Source organism: Elephantulus edwardii, unplaced genomic scaffold (genome assembly GCF_000299155.1).
Source record: "Elephantulus edwardii isolate Elephantulus edwardi_28Jun2011 unplaced genomic scaffold, EleEdw1.0 scaffold00134, whole genome shotgun sequence".
NCBI lineage: Eukaryota > Metazoa > Chordata > Mammalia > Macroscelidea > Macroscelididae > Elephantulus > Elephantulus edwardii.
This window is the reverse complement of record NW_006399884.1, coordinates 5,341,247-5,350,221: the sequence shown is the minus strand read 5'-3', so window position 1 is coordinate 5,350,221 and position 8,975 is coordinate 5,341,247. Positions and strand designations below refer to the sequence as shown.

The window sequence follows — 8,975 nt, the reverse complement described above, 5'->3', positions numbered from 1 at the left end:
TCATTTGAAACTAACGTGATGCTTTTCCTTAGTTTTATTTATGGAGTAAATGCCATTGACTCTTTATAAAATGTTGAAACACCCATACATACCTTGTATGAATCCCATTTGGTTATTATAGGCTCAAAATCAAACTGATTCCATCTTGCTGACTTCCTGGCCCTCCTGGATAGATGATGCTGTCTTGTATTGGTTTTAGGTGTCTCAGTGGATGTGGACCTTTCAGTTATGATATGTTTTGATAGTCCTTTCTAAAAATTGGTTTTATTGATTAGATTCTGTCAGCTAGAATTTTTAAAAAAATTTTGTTAGTAAAACTAGATCGTGCACTTCTAGAAATGGATCCATTTCCCACAGGCTTTTAAATCTACTGGAGTACAATTTCTCATAGTTTTCTGTTATTATTCTTTATATTTCATTTGGCTTTGCTGAGACATTATTCCTTTAACTTCTGATTCATGTTATTTGCAGTCTTCTCCTTTTTTGTCTTTTGTTAGTTTGCCAGTGGTTTGTTGGTTTGGAGACCAAATCATGCCCCAGTGGAGATGATTTGCAAACGACAACATAGGAGAACTTGGAAACCTAAGGATCTTCAGATAAGAATGAAGCAGAGCTGGAAGGAGGGTGCCACAGACGTAAATCCCTTGTTAGCTGGGGTGGTGTTGATGTCCTTTGGGTCAACCGGAGGCTTCAAGGTAAATTTCTGGTAAATAGTGATTAAGAAGCAAAATAGCTCCATGCGGGCTAGACCTTCTCCCAAACAACTATGCTTTCATGCTGATAAAGCCATGAACTAGTCACTTTTCTTAATGTTGCTACTATCATACAGAAAGTGACCAGGGTCAAAAGTCTCCGGGTTAAAAAAAAAGTCTCCGGGTTGGGGACTTCTTCACCATTGTGAAGGACAGAAGTCAGTGGTGTTACTAGAGTCATGCTCTTGGGGATGAAGTAGTTTGGAAATTTGATATCACAAGTCACTGCATGTGGCATGTTGAGATGAATGAGGTCTGTGTATCTCTGGACCTTGTGCACCACAGAGTCCATGTAGGGCAAGTGACTCCCATCCTATGTGTTGGGCTTTTTTCTCTTCCAACCACACTCTAAATCTCTTTCTCAACTTTTGCTCTGACCTCAGGGTGCTTCATCAGAAGCAAGAATCTGTATCTCAGGGCAGTGCTTGCTGTCTCTGTCCCAGGTGTAAACAGGTCACTTATCATCATTATCAAGTTTTCAGTAGTAAATTTAGCCTGTTTATTCTGCTTTTTCTTCTCCATTTTAATCAGAAAATAATCAATGAAGTCTTGAGGATTGTTAATGTCTAGGGATTCTTGGTGTTCTTTTACTTTCTCCAAAATAGAATCTCTCTCTCAATACACACACACACACACACACACACACACACACATATATTTGTTGTTGTTGTTAAGTGCCGTTGAGTCTCAGGCGACTCATAGCAACCCTATGAAGGAGAGTCCTCAACACTTGGGTGTCTCTCATCCTCTCTCTAGGTTCATAGGGTTTCTGGAGGCAAGCTATTTTGGTTGGAAGCAGGGGTGGCCTCCTCTTCCTAAACAACGTGCCTCTGGAAACTATGAACTTTGAGAAATTATAGTTATCGAAAGGCTTCAGGTCTTTTGTTCACAGCGTTGCTATGAGTTATGCTCAACTCGATGGCAATCAACAACAACATATATATTTTTCTGGTGGCCTAGTGGCAAGAAGCTGTACTGCAATCTCCAAGGCTCACAGTTCAAATCCACCAGCTGCTTCACTTGAGAAGGATGGGCAATCTCCTCCTGTGAAATTAACTGCCTCTGAAAACCCACTGAAGGGTCAGCCATGGGTGAGTTCTAACTCTACAGTACACAACAACAGCAACATCATTACATCTGAGAAATAATCCATGAGTATGGCAGACCTGGATCCAAGGATCCAAGGAGAATTGATAATATGGATATTGTCACTGAAGTTTTCCATCATCATAAGAAAATCCTTATCTGTGTAATCAAAATGAATATGAAAAATAATGGAGCAGAGCGCACTACAGGGAGCACAACCCTGAAGGAGAGTGGGATCACAAGGCGAGCCTTTGGTTTTCATCAACTCCTTCACAAGAGTACGAGCTTCCTGCTGAATGCTGTCCTCAATGCTCCTCTTCCCCATCCCAAATTTCCACAGGGCCATGAGGGAGAAGCACCGAAGATCCTTCCGTCTCTCTCCATTGCTGAAAATGACTTTGAATTTGTCACCTCTTCTGGCAGTCTTCTCCCTCAAGGCTTCCTTCACTATCTTATACCGACACAACACCACTGGGGCTTCATGACAAAACTGACTGAACATGGGACCATAGACTTTTGAGAGATTGCTTAAAGATTTGCTGATATTCTTAAAATTTAACTGCAGGATATTTCCATTAATTGGGAGAGGTATGGAGCCAGGTGGAAGCTACCCTTTCCCATGTTTCTTTTGGCCCATTGCCTACTGTTAAAGAGAGCCACTCTTCCCTATTTGAACATTTATACACATGTTATGCAGTTATCCTAGTTTTCACAATAATGGTTTTATACATGTGTCCTTATGAGACTGATAAACCATGATATTACTTGGTGTATCCAAGGTGTTATGGATAGAATATTGAATGATCCAGGAAGTATTAAAAGAAGATGGAAGGAGTATACAAAGCCACTGTACCAGAAAGAATTGGATGACACAGAAGAATTTCTAGAAACAACATGTGATCAAGAGGCAATGGTGATGAAGGAGGAAGTTCAGGCTATGCTGAAGGACTTGGCAAAAAATAAAGCCCTAGGAATTGATGGGATACCAATTGACATATTTCAACAAACAGATCCTGTCCTGGACATGCTCACCAGGTTGTGCCAGGAAATCTGGAGGACAACTACCTAGCCAACTGGCTGGAAGAGATCCATATTTATTTCCATTCAAAAAAAAAGGTGACATGACAGAGTGTTGAAATTATCATACAATATCAATCATATTACACACAAGCAAAATTCTGCTGAAAATTATCCAGAAATGATTAGAATAGTACATTGTCAAAGAATTACCACAAACACAAGCTGGGTTTAGAAGAGCCCTTGGCACTTAGAGACATTATCGTCAATGTCAGATGGATCTTGGCAGAAAGCAAAGAATAAAAGAGGAATATCCATCTGTGTTTAATTGACTATGCAAAGGCATTTGACTTTGTTGATCATAGTAAATTGTGGTTAACCTTGAGGAATATGGGAATCCCAGAACACTTGACTGTGCTTATATGAAACCTATACTTGGACCAGGAAGCAGTCCTCAGAACAGAGAAGGGAAACACTGCATGGTTCAAAATCAATATGCAGAACAGATCATTCGGGAGGCTGGGCTTTATGAGGAGAAACGTGGTGTCAGGATTGGAGGAAGATTCATCAACAACCTACATTGTGCATATGACACAACCTTGCTTGCTGAAACAGAGGAGGACCTGAAGCACTTGCTGCAGAAGGATTGAAGCTCAAAATCAAGAAGATGAAGATTCTCGCCACTGGACCAATTAACAGCACCATAATAGATGGAGAAGATACTGAGGTTGTTAACAGTTATCACTTGCTAGGATCCACAATCAACACTCTTAGCACCAGCAGTGAAGAAATGAAAAGTTGAATTGCATTAGGTAAATCTGCTGCCAGGGACCTTTCCAGATTATTGAGAAGCAATGTTGTCTAGAAACAAAGGTGCACCTGATCCAGGCTATGGCCTTAGCAGTCACTTGCTATGTATCAGAGAGCTGGATGACAGAAGAATTGATGTCTTTGAGTTGAGGTACTGGCGAAGAGTCATGGACCACCAAGAAGACAACTAGGTCTGTCTTGGCAAGGGAAAAACCAAGTTTCTCCTTGGAAGCTAGGATTTTGAATCTCTGTTTCACATATTTTGGGCACGTGGCCAGGAGGGACCGATCCTTGGAGAAGGACATCATGCTTGGAAGGGTGAAGGGACAGCTCAGGAGAAGGAGACCCTGAACAAGACAGATTGATCCCATAATTGGGATAATGGGAGTAAGTATGTCAGAGGCAGTGAGACTGGCTCAGGACAGGGCAGGGTTCAGAGCTGTTGTACACAGGATCACTATGAGTTGCAGGCAACTCGATGGCACATAACAACTACAACAACATCATGATGAGAAGGAAAACCAAGCATGTTTATGTATTTATATATGCATGACATGTAGGCAATGTAGGGACCCTGGTGGCATAGTGGTTAAGCACTGAGTTGCTAACAAAAAGGTCAGTTGTTCAAAGCCACCAGCCATTCTATCAGAGCAAATGAAGCAGTCAGCTTCTGTAAAGGTAAGCCCTGGAAGTCGCAAGAGGTAGTTCTACTCTGTACTGTAGGGACTTAGGGAAGTAGTTTATATACTTGTTAAGGAGCCCTGATGAAGCAGTGTTTAAATGTCCAGTTGCTGACTGGAAGATTAGCACCAGCAGCTCCAGACAAGAAAGACAAGCAAGTTGGCTTGCATACAGATGACTGTGTTGGAAAGCTTCCGGGGCAGTTCTGCTCTGTCCTGCAAGTCAGAATCAACACAAAGAGCAATAGGAGGGTTTATGGTAAATCTCCATGAGTGTAGCAGCATAAAACTAGCATGGAAAGAGAGAAGCACACGAGTTAACCGAGGTTGCCCAGTGTAAGGAGTGGCAGGAAGAGAGGATGATAGGAGTGAGGAGGAATGAGGGTTGAGGCCAGGGCCACAATGAATACGGGTGATGTGCACATGTGTGGAACAGAAGAGTGGTGATCTGAAGATGACAGAATGTCAAAAAAACCCACTCTCTTTGTGCATAGCTTAAATCCTTTAATGTAGCATGAGGAAAATCAATAGAACTATTTTTACTTGGGGAGGAACCTAGGTAATGAAATTCCTCATTCCTTTGTCTTTATTAACCTAGCCCACTCACGGTTGTTGAGTAGATTCTGACACACAGTGACCTTCCATCAGCTTTCTGAGGCTGTGAATTTTAACAAGAGAAGACTGCATCATCTTTCTCTAGAGGGATGGTTGGTTAATTTGAACCTATGGCCTTCTGGTTAGCAGTGCCAATTAAAAGCCACCAATGGGCCTTTAGGGAGCTCTGGTGGCCTAGTGGTAAGGAGCTGTATTGTTAACTAAAAGGCTTGTAGTTCAAATCTACTAGGTGCTCTGCAAGAGAAAGATGGGCAGGGTCAGCAATGGGTTAGTTCTGACTTGAAGGCCCACAACAACAACAACAACGATGGGCTTTTGTTTGTTTCTTGAGACTGAAGTGGAGAGGAACCTAGCTGCTTGAAAGGCCTTCCTCTTGCAACACCGTGTTAATGTTTCTCAGAGGTTCTCCCAGTTGGCCACACTGAAAAAGTGTCCTGTCATCCTTTTTCAGCAGGATACACCAACTGGTACTCCTACCCAACTGCAATGAGGAGCATGTTCACACTGAAGACACCAGTCACGCCTGACTTACAAAATCAGTGAAATCCTGGCTCTGGTCAGAAGGATGTGTCTACACCACAACTGTAGCCACTGCCTCTATGGTCAACACCACCACCACTTCTACCATCAACACTAACACCATCGCCACTCACCCCACCACTGCTACCGCCACCACCATCACTGTCATCACCACTGCCACTGCTGCTGCTACTGCCACCATCACTATAGCCACCATCACCGCCATTGCCACCACCTCTGCTGCCATCACTATTACCACTACTTCCACCACTGCCACCCCTCTCCTACCCCAAGGGACTGCAATTCACAGTGATCCTGTGAGACAGCTCAGAATTGCCCCATGGAGATGCCACGCTGTGCTCCTCCAGAACTAGACTGCCCCATCTTTCTCCAGAAGAGCAGCTCATAATTCAAACCTCTGACCTTTCAGACAACAGCCAGTGGCCTAACTTCTGTGCCACCAGGCTCCTTCTAAACCCAAAGCTAAACCCACCATCATCCAGTCAGTTCTGCCTCAGAGGGTTTCCACAGCTGTAAGGTGCTCTCATGATGTAGTGCTTGGTTAATTGCTCTGCTAACTACAAGGCCGGTGATTCAAAGCCACTGATACCTCCATGGAGGGAAGATGGCAGCCTCATCCTACAGCCTCAGAGATGCAAGGACGGGCTGTGAAGAGTTGGAATTAACTTGGTAGTAGGTTGGCTTTTATTGGAATCTTCACAGAAGAAACTGTCCTACCTTTCTCACAAAGAACGGCCAGCAAGTTTGAATATCTGAACTTTCCTTTCACAACTGAATGCTTGACGACTGCTCTACAGTGGTGGTAAGGCTTCCAGTGTTTACAAGCAGATTGTCTTGTCTTACCCCCTGCAGAATGGCTGGTGGAGTTGAACTGCTGACCTTTTATCAAATAGCCGAGTGTTTTGACCAGTCTGCCATGATGGTTCCTCAGGTTGAGACATATATGCTTTAATTTGCTCATCACTATTTGATTATTCAAATATCAAACACATAATGCTATTACATGAAAACCTGCATTGGTGTACAGTTAATTGTGACTCCTGGTAACCCTCCATCAGGCTTCAGAGACTGGAGTCTTTATTGAAGAAGATTGCTTTATTTTTTATCTTTGAATAGTGCACATAATTCTAATAGCCATTCAAGTACTTTATAAAAATAGTTTCCTTTCCAGTTCTATAAACTAGGAAAAAACCCTCAATATTTTTTGTGAGATAATAAGATATGATTCCTTATAGGGACCAATAGAAAAATGCTACGATAATACCTTGTCAAATGTGGGAAACATGTAGGACCTGTGAAAGCAGTGAGTTATGGCTGTTCTAGGTGACCTCGTGCTAGAGTCAGTAATGAACTGAAGTCACATATCATTTTTAGGTAACAAGAGCCTTGTGTACATTAGACTGGCTCCACTGTAAACCACGCCAAACAGGAACTCTGATGAAGCAGTGTGTCAGTATTCTTGGTTTCTTTGTAAGAAACTCTTACACAGTTTGAATTTTGATTCTTTGATACTTAGACTAAACCTGTGTGTAGACTCTTACCTGAGTTCTGTTACCCCCAAACATTTTTGTAAGCCTTTCCTGATGGCCAAGAACCCTGTGGCACAGTATGTTACATGCTAAGCTGCTCACCAAGAGGTTGGCAGTTCTGGCCCACCAGCTACTCATGGAGTTGTGAAAGAATAAACAAGTATGCTTTCCTGCATGTATATATTGGAGAAAGTGCAGCTAAGGTGCTCCTTTGAGGCAAGGATGATGGTACCAGATAACCCATGACTGAAAAAGAAGGAACATTCGGGGGAAACAAATGAATCCTTAGCAAGTCTGTGTCCCCCACTTCATTCTCATTAGGTGGATTCTGACTCGTAATGACTCTGTAGGTCAGGGTTAGAACTGGCTTCCACACGGTTTCTGAGACCTTCAGAAGCAAATGGCTTCAAATTTCCTCTCGGAGCAGCTGGTGGGTTTGAACTGCTAACCTTTCAGTTCACCACCATGCACTTACCCACTACACCGCCAGAGCTCCACAGGGCGCCTTTTAATGGACTTGAAAGCATTTGCTTTTAAAGTTCACATCTAATTTGGGTAACATGCATTTTAATGGTTGCAAATGAGAAAATTTCCAGCACATACTTAATATTGACTTTTTAAAAATAAAATATTAAATCATGGCTTTATACACAGACAAGTAGCTACTCTAAATTGATACCTTTCATATTCCTTAAAAAAATCCAAAGCACTAGACCTCACAAACAAGCTCATTAGTAGATAATTTATTTCATTCCTTTTGCTTCTTGAACTCTGTTTTCACTCCGCTTCCTCCACAATACTTCACTGAACTGTAATATATTTTAGATGTGAAAGTAATTTATTGATTCCTTTATCATATTTCCCTGCAACTGTTTTAGTGTATTAATTAAAATTAATTTTTAAACATGTCACATGACCCTAAACATTCTGTTATCACACTTCTTTTTTTTTGTTATCACACCTTTTTTTTTCTTTTTGCACACAGTTGCTCGAGACAATAAACACAGTGCAAATGATAATGTTACTAAATACTAAAAAGGGAGCTCTGGTGACTTGTTGTTGTTGAGTGTTGTCAAGTTGAGTATGACTCGTAGCAATCCTATGAACAACATAAGTTGTTCTATCTCTATCTTATCCCTCAGCATCTCTGACACACTCTAGCCCATTGCTGCAGTCATCAGGCCAATCCATCCAGTTGAGGGTCTCCCTCTCCTTTGCCAGCCCTCCACCTTTCCAAGCACATTGTCTCTCTCCAACGAGGCATAGTGGTAATGACTTACACTGCCAACTCAAAGGCACAAAGTTCTATGTCTTCTGTTGGTGTTCTATATTCTCTCATCTTAAAAGGCAATGTTCAGTTGTACTCTGAAAAAAACTCAAATTCACTGCCAGGGAGTCAGAATTGACTCATAGCTGACCCTCTGGGGAGTTTTCAGGGTCAGTAAATTACACAAGAGTAGATTGTCTATCTTTCTCTCATAAAGCATCTGGTGGAATTGTACCCCTTGTACGCATGCCTCATTTTATTATGCTTCACTTTGATGAACTTTGCAGACTTTTTTAACAAATGGAAAGTGTGTGACAATCTTGCATCAAGCAAATCTATTGGTACCATTTTTGCAAAAGCTTGTGCTCACCATGTGTCTCATCTTGGTAATCATTATAACCTTTCAAATGTTCTTATCATGCTATTGCACATATGAATTGATTCTGACTCGTAGTGACCCCCATTGGGTTTCTGAGCATGTAAGGCATTATTGGGAGGAGACTGTTCATCTATATTGGAGAGGTTGAAGGGTTTGAACTGATGACCATGTGGTGTATTATGCTACCAGTTGTTGTTGTTGTTGTTGTTGTGTACCATAGCATCAGGACTTAACCATAGCTGACCCACCGGTGGTTTTTCAGAGGCATTTAGTTAATTGCAAAGAAGTAAATTGCCCATC

The 8,975-nt window shown here is 41.9% G+C and overlaps 1 pseudogene; it reads right to left on the bottom strand.

Moving 5' to 3' along the window:
• Positions 1-592: 592 nt before the first annotated feature.
• Positions 593-6,095, bottom strand: LOC102848567 (annotated as a pseudogene).
• Positions 6,096-8,975: the final 2,880 nt, after the last annotated feature.